The 18,982-nt window shown below is 42.8% G+C and overlaps 2 non-coding genes across 2 annotated transcripts; both read right to left on the bottom strand.

Moving 5' to 3' along the window:
- Positions 1–735: 735 nt before the first annotated feature.
- LOC120268122 lies at positions 736–842 on the bottom strand. The gene has a single exon (XR_005538791.1). It is a non-coding gene; the product is annotated as a small nucleolar RNA R71 (small nucleolar RNA).
- An 8,124-nt stretch (positions 843–8,966) lies between these two features.
- On the bottom strand, positions 8,967–9,073 carry LOC120268044. The gene has a single exon (XR_005538714.1). It is a non-coding gene; the product is annotated as a small nucleolar RNA R71 (small nucleolar RNA).
- Between the last annotated feature and the right edge of the window lie 9,909 nt (positions 9,074–18,982).

Raw genomic sequence — 18,982 nt, forward strand, 5'->3', positions numbered from 1 at the left:
ACTCATCTGAAATTATTACTTCGACAAACCCGTGCATTTGCGGGATATACGCAAGGGACGTTGTCAAGTTTTTGGCACCGTTGTCGGGGAGTAGTCATTTAGAGATACTTTACACTTTGTTTTCTTAGCTATTCATTCATTCATTCTATTTCACATCCTCTTTTCCTATCATCGTTCTAATTTGTTTTCTTTCTTTGGGTACAGCTCCAGGTTATGACCCGAGGGAACCCTTCAATATTGATTGAAGGAGATCTTGAACTTGAATATACACTCAGAAGAATGGGAAAAGAACCTGTACAAGAACCGTCCAATCAAGCTAAAATAGAAGTTGAAGGGTTAGATAATATAGCAGAACAGAACGAGCAACAGAGGACACTTTCTTATTATGCTAGACCCTCAGTTTTGGGCACACGATCGAGTATTGTGTGATCCCCGATTACAGCTCTGAACTTCGAGCTGACACCGTCATTCATCCAAATGATTCAGCAATCAGCGTAGTTCAATAGTTTGGCCGATGAAGATCCGAACAACCATATAGAGAACTTCTTGGAAGTTTGTGATATGCTGAAGATTAACGGTGTATCAGATGATGCCATTAGATTGACGGCTTTCCCATTCTCTCTCAAGGGAAGAGCCAAGCAGTGGCTACATTCTTTGCCCAAGGCCTCCATCACGACTTGGAACGAGATGGTCGAAGCATTTCTTGCTAGATATTTTCCTCCAAGTAATTCAGCTAAGCTTTGCAATGAGATATCATCATTTGTGCAGATGAAGTTAGAGTCATTGTTTGAGACATGGAAGCACTTCAAGGATCTTTTCCGGAGGTGCCCACAGCATGGATTTCCCGAATGGATGATTATTCAAACTTTCTACAATGGGTTGAATCTGAGTACAAGAAAGTTGTTAGATGCTACCACAGGAGGTACAATGGGGAGTAAAACCCCGGAAGAAGCCCGACAGTTAATAGAAAACATGGCCATGAACAGTTATTAGTGGAATGTGCAAGAAAGGAAAAAAATGGCCGGGCTCCATGAAATAGATGCAGTAACTTCATTGGCGGCTTAAGTGGAATCATTGAGTAAGAAGTTAGACCTTATAACTTCTAATAGAGTGACGGTCGTGACTATATGAACCAGGTGTGGTGGAGGACATGCTCCCTCCAATTGCCCGATCTCTATTGGTGATGCATCTTTAGTGGAGAAAGTCGATTTTGTGGGTAATGCAATGAGGAACCAAGTGAATCCATATAGCAACACTTACAATCCGGGTTGGAAAAATCATCCCAATTTTTCGTGGAGCAACTAAGGACCACAAAAGGCCATGGCACCAATGGATTTCCAACAACAACAAGCCCCAAACATGGAGAACCGAGTTTCAGGCTTGGAAACCCGAATGACCGATTTAGAGATGGCCTTGACTAGGTTTGTGCAATCGTCAGATACAAGGTTTCAATCAGTTGAGGCTACACTTCACAACCACACCGCTTCTTTGCACAATCTTGAGAATCAAGTGGGCCAAATTGCGAAGTCTCTATCAGAAAAACCACATGGAAGCTTACCAAGTAATACCGAAACTAATCCTAGAGAGCATGTGAAGGGGATCACTTTAAGTAGTGGTCGTGAGGTTATGGGTAGGCTTCTGAGTGAGAAGCCCAATTTAGACGCACCCAAGATCATAGAGGTTGAGGAGGGAGCAAGCAAAGAGAAGGAGATGGCACCCCCACCGTTCAAGCCAAGAATCCCTTATCCCTATAGATTGAAGAATGACCAAGGGGATGAACAGTACAAGAAGTTCTTGAGTTTGTTTAAGCAACTCCATATCAACATTCCCTTTGTTGAGGCATTGTCCCAAACACCTAAGTATGTAAAATTCTTGAAGGAATTATTGACCAACAAGTGAAAGTTTGAGGAGAGTGCTTTAGTGATCTTAGATGCCTCTTGTATGCTAGTTTTGTTAAAAAATATGCTGAACAAGAAGAAAGACCCGGGAAGCTTTATCATACCGTGCAACATTGGTAATTTGGGTGAAGAAATAGCATTGGCAGACTCAGGGGCCAGTATCAACGTCATGCCATATTCTTTCTTTCAAAAGCTAGGCTTGGGAGAGACTAGACCCACTCGGATGACATTACAATTGGCGGACAGAATGGTGAGACATCCGAGGGGCATCATTGAAGACGTGCTTATTAAGGTGGACAAGTACATTTTTCCTGTTGACTTTGTAGTGTTGGATGTCGATGAGGATGCGGATGTTCCTTTGATACTTGGGAGGCCATTCTTGTGCACTTCTAAGGCATTAATTGACATGGACGGCGGGGAGCTGACACTGAGGATTGGAGATGATAAACTCACATACCACCTCGCCGAAGCCATGCGGCATTCTCTCGACTTTGATGATACTTTATATTTTCTAGACACTACTGATGAGATTGTTGATGAACACACGCAGAAAATGTTCAACCTAGACCCATATGAAGGTTTGTTTAACCAAGAGGTGCATAATGAAGAAGTGATGATGCTTGGTCCAACGGAAGAAGTGCCCTCTACTCAAGGGATCATGAAGAAGGTGCTCCGAAAGATGAAGAGGGCAAGGAGACGCCACCGGAAACGCCTCAAGACTATTGGGGAGATGTGTGAACCGAACAAGCTGGATGAACCTCTGCTAGGTGGTACCAAGCCCGATAATTCCCCCTCTATCTTCAAGAGACTTTGCTCATCATGCTTTCAAGCTATGGGTAAGGTAAGGTACGTCAAGCTTAGTGACGTTAAACAAACGTTTCTTGGGAGGCAACCCAAGTGTTTACTGTTTTCTTAGTTGTTAGTATAGTGTTTGCATGAATAAAGTGTTGAGTGTTGGTGTCTTGATCTTTAGTTGCTTTTGCTGTAATTTTATTGTGGACTCTTAATGTCATCATGTATTTTCATGTAGTGAAGTTTTGGTCGCTCGAGCTAGTTTCTCATGTTTTCGCTGGCATATTTTGCATAATAGGGCAGGCTCTGAGTGTGTATATATGTTGAAAAATTTTCTGCAAAGCCTGCAGAGTTTTCTAAGGTATCCAAGGAAAACGCACAAGCGTGTAAATTCTGCACGCCCATGGATTTGCATTGTGAGCTTGTCCTGAGAAGACACAGGGCGTAGATGTGCCCCTGTGAGAGACCTTGTAACTTCCGCACGCCCATGGGTAATTTCCGCATGGGCGTGTGCTTTCCTACAGAGACTTAGCAATTTATTCTGAGAGCACACAGGGGCGTGGACTCGCCCTGTAACAAACGCACCGGGGTGGGTACTTCCCGCACGCCCTTGTAGAACTCTGCAGAGAGCTCTCCTCCATCCCGAGAAGACACAGGGGCGTGCGCTTGCCCCTGTGAGTTGGACCTGTGAATGTCCACGCCCGTGCGAAATTTCAGCACAGGCGTGCGAAACACTTAGTGACTTTTCTCGGTTGTATAGAGAAGCCACAGGGGCGTGCGGCTGCTCCTGTGGGTCAGGCGCACGGGCATAGATATTTTTCGCATGCCCGTGCAGATGCTTCTAGAGACATAGAGTGGCATCAACAGAGCGCACAGGGGCGTGCGTTTGCCCTTGTGAGTCTATTTGGTGGAGGCGCACGGGTGTGGGTAATTTCTGCATGCCCGTGTGGATGCGTAGAATTCCAAGAGGCATGAGTTTTTCTTTAAAATCTTCTTGAATTCTCTTCTCCTTCAATTCCAATCACTAAAAAAAACCACTCTTGATCAATTTTCCGACCTCTCACCACTGTTTTAGAGGGATTTGCAGTCAATTTCTACGCCGAATTCGAGGTTTTCATACCTATTTCATCGGTAAATCTTTTAATCTCTCTCATTCGCCAATCCTTGTTTTTAGTGGATTAAAAGTCTTGAGTTGCAACAACTTTCACTTTATAATGGTTTATGCATGTTTAGAAAGCGTTTAACTGTGGTTTAAAGTTGTATTTTAGGAGTATTGACATGCAGCCGTGCGATTTTCACGCCACGCAAATCCATATGGGCGTGGACAATTTCTACAGGCCCGTGTGGAATTCTGCAATACTGTTTCTAGAGCTTCGTTCATCATTTTCTCCTCAATTCTTGCAGATATGGCACCTCGTTTGGAGAAACATGAAGTTAAGCATCCCAGAGAGACCCCACCTGAGCCAGTACACATGGAGTTCTCGAATCCTAAGCATCAGGCTCGATTTGAGAGGTTATCAGCACTCAGTTTTGGTCAGTCTCGCTTTGTGGATTTGAGTGTGCTGAGAGAGATTCGGCGGGGTGACGAGCTAGCCGATGAGATTGATGAGATGCTAGCAGTGGGAAGCTAGAGAAGATTATTGACTATCCAAGAGCCAGCTTTCCATGCAATGACGCTAGATGTGTTGGCGTCTTTCGAGTTTGATCAGCCATATAAGAGATTTGACACCGTGAATGTTATACAGTTCTGAGTATTCAGACATCCATTTTGCATCACTGAATTCTCCATTCATATGGGTTTGTATGACGAAACCTACACAGGTACAGAGGAGTATGGATGCTTGTCGGCGGATTTCCCGAGCACAGTATCTCCGCAGCAAGCGTACCGAGTTTTGTGTGGACATGGGCAGTACAAACCAGGAGTGTCCAAGGCCCCCAGCCTATCCCAGCTGAGTACTTACACTCAGTCCTCAACAGATCTGTGTCCGGTCGAGGTGACAACACAGTTGTTTTGAGCAGGCAGGACCTACTCTATTTATACTCCATGGTTTGCAATGTGCCGATTCACCAGGGGCACGTAGTGGCGGACGTCTTGAGGCACCGGGGCCAATTTACGAGGGTGGGAGTATTATTCGCTGGTCCCTATGTCACTAGACTCATCTTGGGGATGGGTTTTCTGGACGCCATCCGAGGTGCCGAGAAGACGGTCGTGCCTTCTCCTCTTGGGTTTGATATGATTAGGATCATGGGGTTGGTGCGTAGATGTGGGGTTGGAGCATACATTCTAGCTACGGTTACCCCAGAGATCGCTTAGGGCGGAAGAGATGCAGCGAAGGGTTCAAGACAGGTTCCTGAGCCTCAGTTTGCACCGATAGCGACCGGAGCATCCCTTGCAGCGCAGGAGACACTCTGGCGTTCGGTACCCATTTTTACTCCCTCTAGATCTCATGATCGTTTTGGACTTTAAAGGTTGCGCAGTACGCAGGGATGATGACGCGTCTTTACAGCTTACTGCAGCTATTAGTGTGAGATGCATCCTCACCCCTTATCAGAGACCGAGGCTCTCTTTCGCACCACCTCCACTGTTTCTACCGGCTCCATTTGATTCAGCACCCACAACACCAGCAGAGCCGACAGCGGACCACACCAACATTTGACTTTATTCTTCATCGTTTTTATTACTTCTGCATTTTATTTTGGACTTGTATACTCAGAAAAGACTTTCCTTCTGAGTTTATTTTTTTTTTGATGTCTCGAGTTATATTCATTGCTTTATCTTTTATATACTCGGGTTGTTTTAGTTTTATTGAGCTTTGCTGAACCGCTTCGTGTATACGTGCAGATGGTCTTGTCAGTATGGGAACAGAGAACTAGTCATGGACACAGCCAAAGTGGGCCATGTGTGCTTCACAACCTGTTGGAACTTTACTCCCAATGATTTATCTCCATCAAACGCAACACTCGGAGTCAGGGGAGTATTGTTTCAATTGCCACTCTCACATCTATACTTGATTGATTTATTTTCTATTGTGCTTGCATGGTACATTGGGGACAATGTACAACTTAAGTGTGGGGGTGAGTTTCATAGTGCACATATCTTTTATATTAGTTTGATTGTTATACATGCTCACATAGCCAATGGCGGTTCACCTTAGTTACAATGATTGTATTATTGAGTTTAGGAGAATTTTTAACATTGAATGTTCTCATGCTTTAGTTTTTATTTGAATTTCTAGGAATTTTTGCCCGATTCACACTTGTTGCACAACTCACTCTTTAAACTCATTTAGAAACTCAAGTTTGATGTTAAAGAAACTAGTTATAGTTGTGTCTTATGTTATTTTTGGAAAAAAAAATGGAAAAAATGGAAAAAGGAAAAGAAAGAACAAAATAGTTTCATTGTTTAGTTGTGTTTGTTGGGTGGAAAGAGCTACCATCTATGGAGTATGAAGCTACTCTCATAAGTCGGATACTAGTTACACCCTAATGAGAGAAAGAGTTATCTCATGGGATGAGTGAAAGCTACCACCCCGGTAGAAAGAGCTACCAACTCGAAAGTGTGAAAGCTACTTTAGCAGCCGCTTTGGAAAGGGCTACCTTAGAGGATGTCTGAAGCTACTACCATCTTTTCAAATTTTCAAATTTTCGTTACTTTTTTGTAGATAAATAAGTCCTTTTTACTTAGAACTTTGAGGAGTATATCTTGGGTTGACTTAAGTGAGTTTACACACACTTACACGATTTCGGGTTTGTTGTCCTTTTTTATTTAAGTTTTTAGCTATAGCATTGATTTTTTTTCGTATTTAATGCTGAAGCTTCCCTTACTTGCTGAATGCCATCTTTGTATGCCTTGGTGAACCTAAGGCCAAGCACTTCCAATATTTCCTTCATCTATGCCTTAATGTTTTAATTTTTGCTTGAGGACAAGCAAAAGTTTAAGCGTGGGGGAGTTTGATAAGTACTTGTGTGATAAGAATGCGAAGTGTATCCTAGACCGGACAAAGGGACCCTTGGACGAGTAGTGGCTTCTCCACAAGACCATCGTCACGACTATCGATGGGGTTTTCTATGGATTACTTATTTTTACATTTGATTTTATTTATTGTAACTAGTTCCATGGAGAGCTAAACCCCCTAGTGGGTACTTGTATTTGTTTCATTAAACCTTGTTATTATGCTTTCATTAATTGATGTTTTATTTGAGTTTCAATCTTGAATGCTTGATTGATTGAATGCTCCATTAGAGTGACACTAGGGTTGAGAGGTCACCTTAGTAACCCTTGTGAGTGAGTGACACACCACGAGAGTTAGACAAAGCTATATTGGAGAGGGTTGAGAGGGTGAATCGAGAGGTAGCAGAGCGTCCCCTTTCCCCTCCGGTGTGATTTATCCTACCTCCATTTCCTCAAGTTCTTTGTGGTCATAGCAGAGTGAATGGGCTATGGGATGACCTTCCGTGGGGCTTAGTTGTAGAGGCAACGGAGTGAAGCGTTGAAGTGATTTTAGCACCTAGGGCTTAATTGTGACTAGAGACCGTCCACTTGGACCAAAGGGTTAGGTCTACATCTAGGAAGAGGATTTATCACTTGGAATCCCTAGAACTCATTGTGATTCTATACGAGAGTGAGGTTGAGAGATTGTTCAATTTCTCCTCCGGGGCATGTATAGAGTTATTCATGGTTGGCCTTAGATTTGGGACCATGTATTGAAGGATCTCCACGACTTATTAATGCATTAGTTAGAAAGCATAATAGAGGGTTTTGCACTTGAAAAGATTGTTCTATGTGGAACAATATCCGGGTACTCCATTTATATCGATTGCCTTACCTCCCCTTTGCTTGTGCTCTTTTTCTTGCCTCTTTTACTTTTGTTACATTACATCTTTTCACACAACTATTATTCACTTTTCACTTAGTTAAGAAACAATTTAAGTGTTTTTATACCTTACTCCCTGTGGATACGATACCCACTCATCTGGGATTTACTACTTCGATAAACCCGTGTACTTGCGGGATATACGCAAGGGGCGTTGTCACCTGAATTTGTCAAAAGTGAAACCACTGCTAACTACTCTTTTTCAATGGTTGTATAATTCTCTTGAGCACTCATGAGAGGCTTGCTAGCATAGTAAATTGGTTGGAACTGCTTATCTTTCCTCTGACCAAAAACTACCCCTACAGCATAATCACTCACGTCGCACATGAGCTCAAAAGGTTCATTCCAATCCGGTATGGTTAAGATCGGTGCTTGCACTAGTTGCTCTTTCAACAAATTGAACGCGATCAGACAGTCATCCCCAAAATAAAAAAAAGCGTCCTTTTCAAGGAGTTTGGTCAACGGTTGCGTGATCTTCAAAAAATCCTTGATGAACCTTCTGTAAAAACCAGCATGCCCCAAGAAACTATGAACCCCTTTTAACTCTTTCTTGTTTCTTTTATTCTTGCTTTCATTACATTTTATCTACAAAATCATTATTCCATTTTCGCTTAGTTAGATAGCAATCTTGTATTATTAGTCCCTACTCCTTGTGGATATGATACCCACTCACCTGGGCTTTATTACTTCGACAAACCCATGCATTTGTGGGTCACCCGCAAGGGGCGTTATCAAGTTTTTGGCATTGTTTCTGGGGAGTAGGCATTTAGAGATACTTTGCACTTTGCTATTTTAGTTATTCATCATTCATTCTATTTCACATTTTCTTATTCTATCATCATTCTGATTTTTCTTTTCATTTTTGTTGCAGCTCCAGGTTATGACCCGAGGGAACCTTTCATAAATTGTTGAAGGAGATCCTGAGCTTGAGCGTACACTTAGAAAAAGAGGAAAAGAACCTGTACAAGAACCGTCAATCCGAGCTAAAGTCAAAGGTCAAGGATCGGATAATATGGCAGAACAGAATGAGCAACAGAGAACACTTTCCGACTATGCCAGACCTTCAGTTTTGGGCACACAATCGAGTATTGTATGACCCTTGATCACAGCTCCAAACTTTGAATTGAAACCAGCATTCATTTAAATGATTCAATAGTCAGCGCAGTTCAATAGTTTGGTCAATGAGGATCCGAACAATCATATTGAGAACTTCTTGGAAGTTTATGATATGTTGAAGATTAATGGAGTGTCGGGTGATGTTATTAGATTGATGGCTTTCCCATTCTCTATCAAAGGAAAAGTCAAGCAATGGCTTCATTTATTGCCAAAGGCTTCCATCACGACTTGGAATGAAATGGTCGAAGCCTTTCTTACGAGATACTTTCCCCCTAGAAAGTCAGCAAGGCTTTGTAATGAGATATCCTTATTTATACAGATAGAGCTCAAATCATTGTTTGAGACATGGGAGTGATTCAAGGACCTCTTGTGGAAGTGTCCGCAACACGGTTTCCCCACCTGGATGATCATTCAAACTTTTTATAACGGGTTGAATCCAAGTACAAGACAAGTTCTGGATGCTGCCGTAGGAGCTACGATGGGGAACAAGACCCCTGATGAAGCCCGATAATTGGTAGAGGAAATGGCCATGAACAGCTACCAATGGAGCACGCGGGAAAGGAAGAAAGTAGCCTGACTCCACGAAATTGATGCAGTCACTTCTTTGGCGGCCCAAGTGGAATCATTGAGCAAGAAGTTAGACCTTGTAACTTCTAATAGATTAGCGGCCATCACTGCTTGCACAAGTTGTGGGAGAGGACATGCTCTAACCAATTGCCCTATTTCTATTGGTGATGCATCTTCAGTGAGCAAGTCAATTTTGTGGGTAATGCCATGAGGAACCAAGGTAATCCATATAGCAACACCTATAATCCAGGTTGGAAGAACCACCCCAACTTTTCGTGGAGTAACTACCAAGGGAAGTAGAAGGCACTAGCACCAATGGGTCTCCAGCAACAACAACAAGCCCCAAACATGAAAAATCATGTTTCTGGTTTGGAGACCCGAATGAACGATTTAGAGAAAGCTTTGACCAAATTTTACAGACATCGGACAAACTGTTTCAGTCGTTCGAAGCTACACTTCACAACCACACCGCTTCATTGCATAATCTAAAGAACTAAGTAGGACAAATTACAAAGTCTCTATCGGAGAGACCACAAGGAAGCCTACTGAGTAATACCGAGACTAATCCAAGAGAACATGTGAAGGCGATCACTTTGAGAAGTGGTTATGAGGTTGAGGGTAGACCTCCTAGTAAGAAGACCAATGTTGAAGTGCCCGAGGTCGTGGAGGTTAAGGAGAGAGCAAACAAGAAGGAGGTGGCACCCCCATCTTACAAGCCAAGAACTCTGTATCCTTCAAGATTGAAGAACGACCAAAATAATGAGCAATACAAGAAGTTCTTGGGTCTATTTAAGTAATTGCACATCAACATTCCTTTTGTGGAGGCGTTGTCTCAAATGCCTCGGTATGCTAAGTTCTTGAAAGATTTATTGGCCAATAAGAGGAAATTGGAGGAGACTGCATCGGTGATCTTAGATGCCTCTTGTTTAGCGGTGCTACAAAAGAATATGCTGAATAAGAAGAAAGACCCTGGAAGTTTCATCATCCCATGCAACATTGGTAATATGGGTGAAGAAATGGCATTGGCGGACTCTGGGCTAATATCAACGTCATGCCATATACCTTTTTCAAGAAGCTAGGCTTGGGAGAACCTAGGCCCACTCGGATGACATTGCAATTGGCGGACCGAACAGTGAGACATCCAAGGGGCATCATTGGAGACATACTTGTCAAGGTGAACAAGTACATATTTTCTGTAAACTTCATAGTGTTGGACGTCGACGAGGATGTAGATATACCTTTGATACTTGTGAGGCCATTCTTGCGCACTTCCAAGGCATTAATTGACATGGACGGCGGGGAGTTGACACTGAGGGTTGTAGATGATAAGCTCACATACTGCCTCACCGAAGCCATGCGGAATTCTATTGACTTTGATGATACTCTATATTTTCTTGACACTACTAATGAGATAATTGATGAATATGTGTAGGAAATGTTGAATCCGGACCAGTACGAGGGGTTGCTAGACTAAGAGGTGGATAATAAAAAAGTAATGATGCTTGGTCTAGAGGAGAAAGTACCATCTACTCTCGAGATCATGAAGAAGGTGCTCTAGAAGATGAAGCAGGCAAGGGACACCATAAGAAATGCCCCAAGGCTGTTGGGAATGCGCAAGAACAGAACAAGGTTGATGAACCCTTGTTAAGTGGTACCAAGCTCGACAACTCTCCCTCTACCTTCAAAAGACTATGTTCATCATGCTTCCAAGTCATGGGTAAGAGGGAAACCTTCATCTATGAGCCCCTGTGAGGTAAGACAATATACATCAAGCTAAGTGACGTTAAACAAGAGCTTCTTAGGAGGCAACCCAAGTTTTTACTGTTTTTCCTAGTTTTTAGTTTAATGTTTGCATAAATAAGGCTTTAAGTGTTGTTGTCTTAATTTTTAGATGCTTTTGCTGTGATTTTCTCGTGGACATTGTGGTGTTATCATGTGCCTAATCATGTGCGACGAAGAATCTTGGTCTTTTGAGCGTGTTTTTCATGTTTTCTCTGGTTAAAATTGCATTGTTAGGCAGGCTCTGAGTGTATATTTGATAAGTGCTTCAGTAGAAATATTTTTATATATGTTTTACATGCATTGAGCATCATTTTATACCACAGTTTATGTCTCATATTGTGTATTTGGTGTTTTTTTATGCGTATAGGTTGTGAATGCCTTGAAGAGTAAAAAGGAAGCAAAGATAGGCTATAAAGACACAATGTTGGGAGTTCTTGTTCAATTAAGGACCAAGACACGAGAGGAGTTCATAAACGTGGAGATGTGTGCCAACTTCCAAGAAGATTCAAGTCAATTCACTAGTTGGAAGGGCACAAAGGCAGCCACATCTTCATGTTCCTTCTCTTTGTGAAGATCGCAAGACCTCTCAAAGATATGTCGATGAAGAGAAGTTTTATAGCCTACCACATGGACGTGTGCCCAGACATGTGGTCTCAAGAGAAGAGTGTTTGGACCGTATTTTTGTGAAAAGTACTGTAGTAAATAGGCCGTTCTGCAGCCCACATGGGCACGTGGGGGCACGTGACAGGCGCGGTTTTGGGCTTTAAATAGGCCGTTTGTCCTATTCTTTAGGGACTTTTTGGCGAGGCTTTTCGCGAGCACTTGGAAGGCAAGGCGGCTAGGGTTTTGGAGGAGGTCTTTGGCGATATTGGGGGGCGTCCATCACCAACTTTGATTGATCTTCTCTCCGTCATAGCATAGAGGGAGCCTTTAGTGACCTAGCTTCGGAGAAGGATTCTACAAGACGTTGGGCGACCTATCAAGGCCATCATCACGAATTTAAGGGGGTTTTACTTCATGGTTTTCATTGTTTTTCATTGTATTCATCATTGTTTTGTAACTTGCTCCATGAAGGGCTAAACCCTAGTAGGTATTTGGGCATGTGAACCCTAGGTTCTATATTTTTGTATTGATTTGCTTTATGTTTCTGTTAAATCCGAGTTGATTTGAGTTTTAATCTTGTATTCCCATTGCTTGCTTGTTTTATTAATCTTTGTGGTTAATTGGATTTGCATGATTTGTTACTTTGATGAGAGAAAGGTCTCCATTAGAGCTAGAACTTCAAGGTTAAAGAGGGTTGAGAGGGTGAGTCATGAGATAGTGGAGTGTCCCCTTTTCCTTCAGATTGAGTGTTTCCTATCTCCGTATTCCCTAGACTCTATGCAACCATATTTGGTGTGAGGTGTGAGATTGAGAGATTTCTCCGCCGGTACCTTGTAGGGCGTTAGGGATCCTTCGCCGGGAATTAGGGTTGGATCTATCTTTAGGAATCAGTTTCACTCTTAGGTGTCCCTAGAGCGTATTGCGGTCATATGGGGTGTGAGGTGTTGAGATTGAGTGATTTCTCCGCCGGGACCTTGTAGGGGACTAGTACCAGTGGCTTGGAGGCAAGGGCCGGTTGTTCTTGAATTACCTCGACTCATTAGACTCAGTTTAGAAGCATTTAGTGAATCTTGAGCTTCATATTAGATCTTAGGGGGAGCATTGTCTGGGTACCTCATCTTTATTGATTGAGATCTCCTTTACTTGTTTTTCTTTCCCGTTTGCTTGCATATTAATTCTCTTGCAATTAGTTCATTTCATCACATCCATTGATTTCGACTAGATAACTAAGAATTGGTTAATACTAATACTTCTGTTCCCTGTGGATTCGACTACCCACTCACCGGGGTAATTATTACTATGACACCCGTGCACTTGCGATTTACACGCATATTCGGACGTGTCAATATTTGTGTTCAAGAATTTTCTCCAGAGCTTGCAAAGTTTTCTAAGTGTCCAGAGAAAACACACGGCCGTGCGCAAATGTTTTCGTTCAGAGCTCATCTAGAAACGATGCGTTTTCGTTTAGAGCTCATCCAGAGACAGCACAAGGGCGTGGACTCACCCCTGTTAATGACCTTGTGATGGTCCATGCCCGTGTGAAATTTCTGCATGGTCGTGTATTTCCCTAAAGAGATTTAGAGGTTTTTCTCGAGCAGACATAGGGGCATCAACTCTCCGTTGTAGATGATTCAATCACAAACGCACAGGCGTGGGTAATTTCCACACTCCCGTATGGTTCTCTGCAGAGAATTTCTCCTCCATCCTGAGAAGACACAGGAGCGTGTGTCTGCCCCTGTGAATTGCCCAGTAAGGATCCACGCCTGTGGGGAATATCCTCACGGGCGTGGGAAACATTTAGAGATTTTTCTTGGGAGGGCAATGGAGCCACAGGGGCGTGCGTCTTTCCCTGTGGGTCGGGCGCACGGGCTTGGGTATTTTTCGTACGCCCATGTGGATGCATTCACAGTAAAGGAGAGTTATCCCGAGAGCGCACAGGGGCGTGCGTCTACCCCTGTGGAGCCATACGGGCGTGAATAATTTCCACACGCCCGGTGGATGTGCAGAACGTCATGAGGCGCGAGTTTCCTTTAAAGACTCATCGTGTTTCTTCATTCTCACACTCCTAATCAATCAAAGAGCGCACTCTTACTCTCTCCCGACCTTACACCGTCATTTTAGAAGGATTTTTACTTGTTTTTATGGCCGATTCCAAGTTCTACATCTTCAACTTGTCGGTAAACCCTCTTTCCTTCTTTTCTTTGATAATTCTTGATTTTAATCGATGAAACTAGTGAATGTTGCTTCATTTCTACAATTAGAAGGGGTATGCATGCTTAGGAAGAACATATAAGAGATTTAATGATGTATTTGTGAGTTTTTAGTGTGCGGCCGTGCTGTTTTCACCCCCCATGAATCCACACGGGTGTGTGGAATTTCCACACGACCGTGTGGATTTCTGCAACATTAACCTGTAAGTACTCTGAATCAGATTTCTTTCCAAATCTCGTAGGTATGGCTCCCCGGTCGAAGAAGCAAGCTGACAAACGTCCACATGAGCAATCCCCTGAGACAAATCACATAGAGTTTGCTATTCCCGAGCATCAGGCCCAGTTTGAGCAGCTGTCTAAGCTCAGGTTCGGTCAAACCTAATTCCCGAACATGAGCACGCTCAGGGAAGTAAAATTAGCAGAAGATATGGTAGATGAGGTCGAAGAGATCTTATCTGTGGGTAGCTAGAGGCATCTATTGTTGATCTGAGAGCCAGCTATTTGTCAGCTCACTTTGGAGGTGCTTTCGACCTTTGAGTTTGACCGATCTTACTCGAGATTCGACAGTGTCGATGCTATACAGTTCAGAGCACTCGGACATCATTATAGTATGAGTGTTACACAGTTCTCCGTCCATCTGGGCTTGTATGTTGAGGTATACATAGATACAGAGGAGTATGATCGATTACCCACAGATTATCTTGGCAGTCTGACACCCCAGAGAGTATATAGAACACTTTGTGGACAAGAGCATTATGAACCAGGAGTGTCCAACGCTACTTGCCTTTCTAGGCCAGCATAGAGATACATCCACGCCGTTCTTAGCCGATCAGTGAACGAGCGTGGTGATAGCACAGGAGTACTGAGCAGATAGGAGCTACTATACCTGTTCTCTATGGTGAAGAGAGAGCTGATTCATCTGGGGCACATTCTGGCTGAGTACATGCGTCACCAGAGCCAGTACGCCAGAGCAGGAGTTATTTTCTCAGGCCCATATATCACGAGACTCGTAATGGGTATGGGTCTCCTAGACGCGATTTGAGGGGCCGAGAAGGCGAGTATCCCTAATCCCATGGCCATAGAGAAGATGAGGTTGATGGGGATGGTTTACAGGGTTCAGTCGGGAGTGTATGCTTTGATTACACCCGCCCCAGAGATAGCTGAGGGTGAGGGTGATGATGCCGAGGGTTCTCAACCTACCCCCGAGCCTCAGCCGACAACGATGGAGACCGAGGCACCTCCTACGGCAGAGGAGCCACCCCCAGTACGCATGTTTTCATATTCTCGAGCCTATGATCATTTTGAGAGGCTCGAGAGTGCTGTGGGGGTGCTACAGAATGAGATCACCGAGGTTCGGGCAACACAGGCTATGCATTACTCTGAGTTTATGGCACGTTTTGACACTTTACAGCAGATTCTTGAGCGAGACATTGCCTCATTATTTGTTCTAAGGCCGAGGACTCCTCCGATCCCACCAGCCTCACCATCACCAGATCCACCGGTACCATTTAACTATGTACCACTAGCAGCAGCAGTAGAGTCGATAGCAGATAACACCAATGCTTGACATGTCTTTCTTTATTTCTTTCATGTTATTTTATTTTTTATTGTTGTTAGACTTGCACTACTCAGAAAGGACTTTCTTCTGAGTATGTCTTTTATTTTCATTTTGTTATCTCGAGTTGTATTCATTGCCTTATCTTTTATACACTCGAGCTGTTTTTGTTTTTATTGAGCTTCACTGAACCCCCTTGTGTATGTGTGCAGATGGCCTTGTCCGTATGGGACTTGAGAACTAGTCATGGACACGGCCAATGTGGGCCGTGTGTGCTTCATAACCCATTGGAACTATACTGCCAAGAATTTAGCTTCATCAAACGCAACAGTTGGAGTTAGGGGAGTATTGTTTCAATTGTCCACTCCCACATATTTACTTGATTGCTATACTTTATATTGTGCTTGCATGTGTACATTGAGGGCAATGTATATCTTAAGTGTGGGGGGCAGTTCACTTTGCACATATCTTTTACACAAGTTTTGACTGATATACATGTTCACGTAGCCAATGGCGGTTCACCTTAGTTGCAATATTTGTATTCTTGAGTTCAGGAGAAATTTTAACATTGAATGTTCTCATGCTCTAGTTTTCACTTGAATTTCTAGGAATTTTTGCCCGATTAATATTTGTGCACCACTCACTTATGAAACTCTTTTGAAAACTCAAGTTTGATGTTTAAGGGACTAATTAGTTTTGTTTCTTGTTCCATTTTGCTTTAAAAAAAAAGTGTGAAAGCCACCATAGCGGCCTCTTCGGAAAGGGCTACCTTAGAGGATGTGTTAAGCAACTACCGTCCTTTTGTTTTGTTATGCTTGTTGATAAATAAGTCCCTTATACTTAGAACTTTGAGGAGTATACTTTGGGTTTACTTGAGTGAGTGTACACATACTTACACGATGTCGGGTTTGTTGTCCTTTTTGATTCAAGTTTTTAGCTACAGCATTGATTTTTCGTATTTAGTGTTGAAAGTTCCCTTTACTCATAGAATGCTTTCTTTGCATGCCTTAGTGAACCTAAGGCCGAGCACTTTTAATATCTCTTTCTTCCATACTTCAAAGTTTTATTTCTTTGCTTGAGGACAAGAAAAAGCTTAAGTGTGGTGGAGTTTGATAAGTGCTTATGTGTTAAGAATGCGAAGTGTTCTTTCCTTACAATAAGCATTACTTTTATCAGGTTTAAGCGCTAATACATGTGTATTTCTGTTCTTTTGCGCATTTAGGGTAATGAAGCGAGTATTAAGAAAAGAAGCAAAAAGTAGATCATCAACGCACTATTTGGTGGATTCTTGGAAGGAACAAACGCGAAGACACAAGTGGGGCTCTAAAATCCGTGAATGTGTGCCAACCTCCATGTAGTAAAGGCATTAAAATGAGTAGGAGGGGCACGAAGGCAGTCACATTTGCGTATCCGAACTTGCGCATTAATAGCAAGATCTCACCAATGAGGACTTTGATTGAAGAAGAGTTGTGATCTATGGCATAAACCTGTGCCCGTTTATGTTGCCTCGATGAAAAATGTGGAATTGAGAGTGTTTTCAAGGCATTACAATGAGTTGGAGGGGCATTGATAGCAAGTTACTATAGCAAATCACTGTAGCTATACAATGTAGCAGTTACTGTTCATAGTCGGCAGAAAATTAGTTTTCCAGAGAATCCACACGGGCGTGTGAAAATTCCCCACGCTCGTGTGGAAATTCCACAGGCCCGTGTAGAGAATCCACAGAGGTGTGTGGATGCCTGATTCCAGCCCTATTTAAGCCGCAATTCAGCCCTATTTTAGGGAATCTTTTCCCTTTTCTCTCTAACTTTTCTCCATCTTTTGAGAAGCCGTCGGCTAGGATTTAGAAAGGCTTTTGGCAAGTATTTGGAATGGTTCTATGGATTCAACACCGTGCTTCGCTTGGAAGAAGGTTATTGGGGGAGCTTTCGTCGGCATAGATCTGGCGAGGTGTGCCTTAGGCCAGATAAGGAGACCTTTGGAGAAGACGAGAGTACTCCACATGACCATCGACATGAACACCGAGGGGGTTTTTCCTATGGATTACTTGTTTTTACATTCAATTTCATTATTGATTGTAACTAGCTCCATTGAGAGCTAAACCCCTAGTGGGTACTTGGATTTGTAAACCCTAGGATGTATTTGTTTCATTAATCTTCTATTATGTTTTCCTTAATTGATGTTTTTAATTGAGTTTCAATATTGAATTCTTGTTGAATGATTTCTCCCTTAGAGTGACACTAAGGTTGAGAGTCTACATTGGTAACCTTTGTGAGTAAGTGACACACCATGAGGGTTAGACATTGCAAGATTGGAGAGGGTCGAGAGGGTGAGTCGAGAGGTAGCAAATCGTCCCCTTTCACCTCCGATGTGATTTATCCTACCTACACATTCCAAGAGTTCTTTGCGGTCATAGTAGAATGAATGGGCTGAGAGATGACTCTGCTGGGGTTTAGTTGCACAGGTAACGGAGTGAAGTGTTGAAGTGACTTTAGCACCTAGGGCTTAATTGCGACTAGACGTCTTTCACCTAGACCATTTCACCTAGACCAAAGGATTAGATCTATGCATTGGAATAAGGTTTATCACTTGGAATCCCTAGAGTGTCTTGCAACTCTACATAGTGTGAGGTGTTGAGATTGATCGATTTCTCTGCCGGGACATAGTGTAGAGTTAGTCACGGTTGACCTTAGGTTTGGGACCGTGTGTTTAAGGATTTCCACAACTCATTAAGCGTCGATTAGAAGATATAATAGTTGATTTTGCACTTGAAGCAATTGTCCTAGGTGGAACAATATCCGAGTACCCCACTTCTATCGATTGCCTTACCTCTCATATATTTGTGCGTCTCCCTTTCTTGTTTCTTTTATTCTTGCTTTTATTACATTTTATCAACAAAATCATTATTCCGTCTTTGCTTAGTTAGATAGCAATCTTGGTATTTTTATTCCCTACTCCATGTGGATATGATACCCATTCACCTGGGATTTATTACTTCGACAAACCCGTACACTTGCGGGTCACACGCAAGGAGCGTTGTCAGTTTCAATCTTGTTTACTTATTGATTTAATTTTCACTTAGAGTGACACAAGGGTTGAGAATTCATCTAGGTAACTTCTTAAATGAGTGAAACTTCATTAAGTTAGACTTTGTAAGATTGAAGAGGGTTGAGAGGGTGAGTCGAGAGGTAGCGGAATAGGGTTTATCCTACCTCCATATTCTAAGAGTTATTTGCAGTCATGATTGAGTGAAGTAGTAAGAGATCTACTCTACTGGGGCTTAGTTGTGAGAGCAACAAAGTGACGTGCTGAGAAATCCTTAGTCCTGGGGTTTAATTGTGATTAAGGATCTTTTGCCTGGACTAAAGGGTTTGATCTAAATTGGGGAATAGGGTTTATCACTTAAAGTCCCTATAACCTCAAGCAGTCCCACACAGTATGAGGTGTTGAGAGTATTCCTTTCCACGGGGGCAAAGTGTAGAGGGCTAGTCACAATTGACCTTATGTTTGGGACCGTGTGTCTTTGGATGTCCATGACTCATTAAACTTTAATTAAGGAAGCATAATTTTAGTTTTGCACTTGAA

This window comes from Dioscorea cayenensis, chromosome 8, assembly GCF_009730915.1.
Source record: "Dioscorea cayenensis subsp. rotundata cultivar TDr96_F1 chromosome 8, TDr96_F1_v2_PseudoChromosome.rev07_lg8_w22 25.fasta, whole genome shotgun sequence".
Taxonomy (NCBI): Eukaryota; Viridiplantae; Streptophyta; class Magnoliopsida; order Dioscoreales; family Dioscoreaceae; genus Dioscorea; species Dioscorea cayenensis.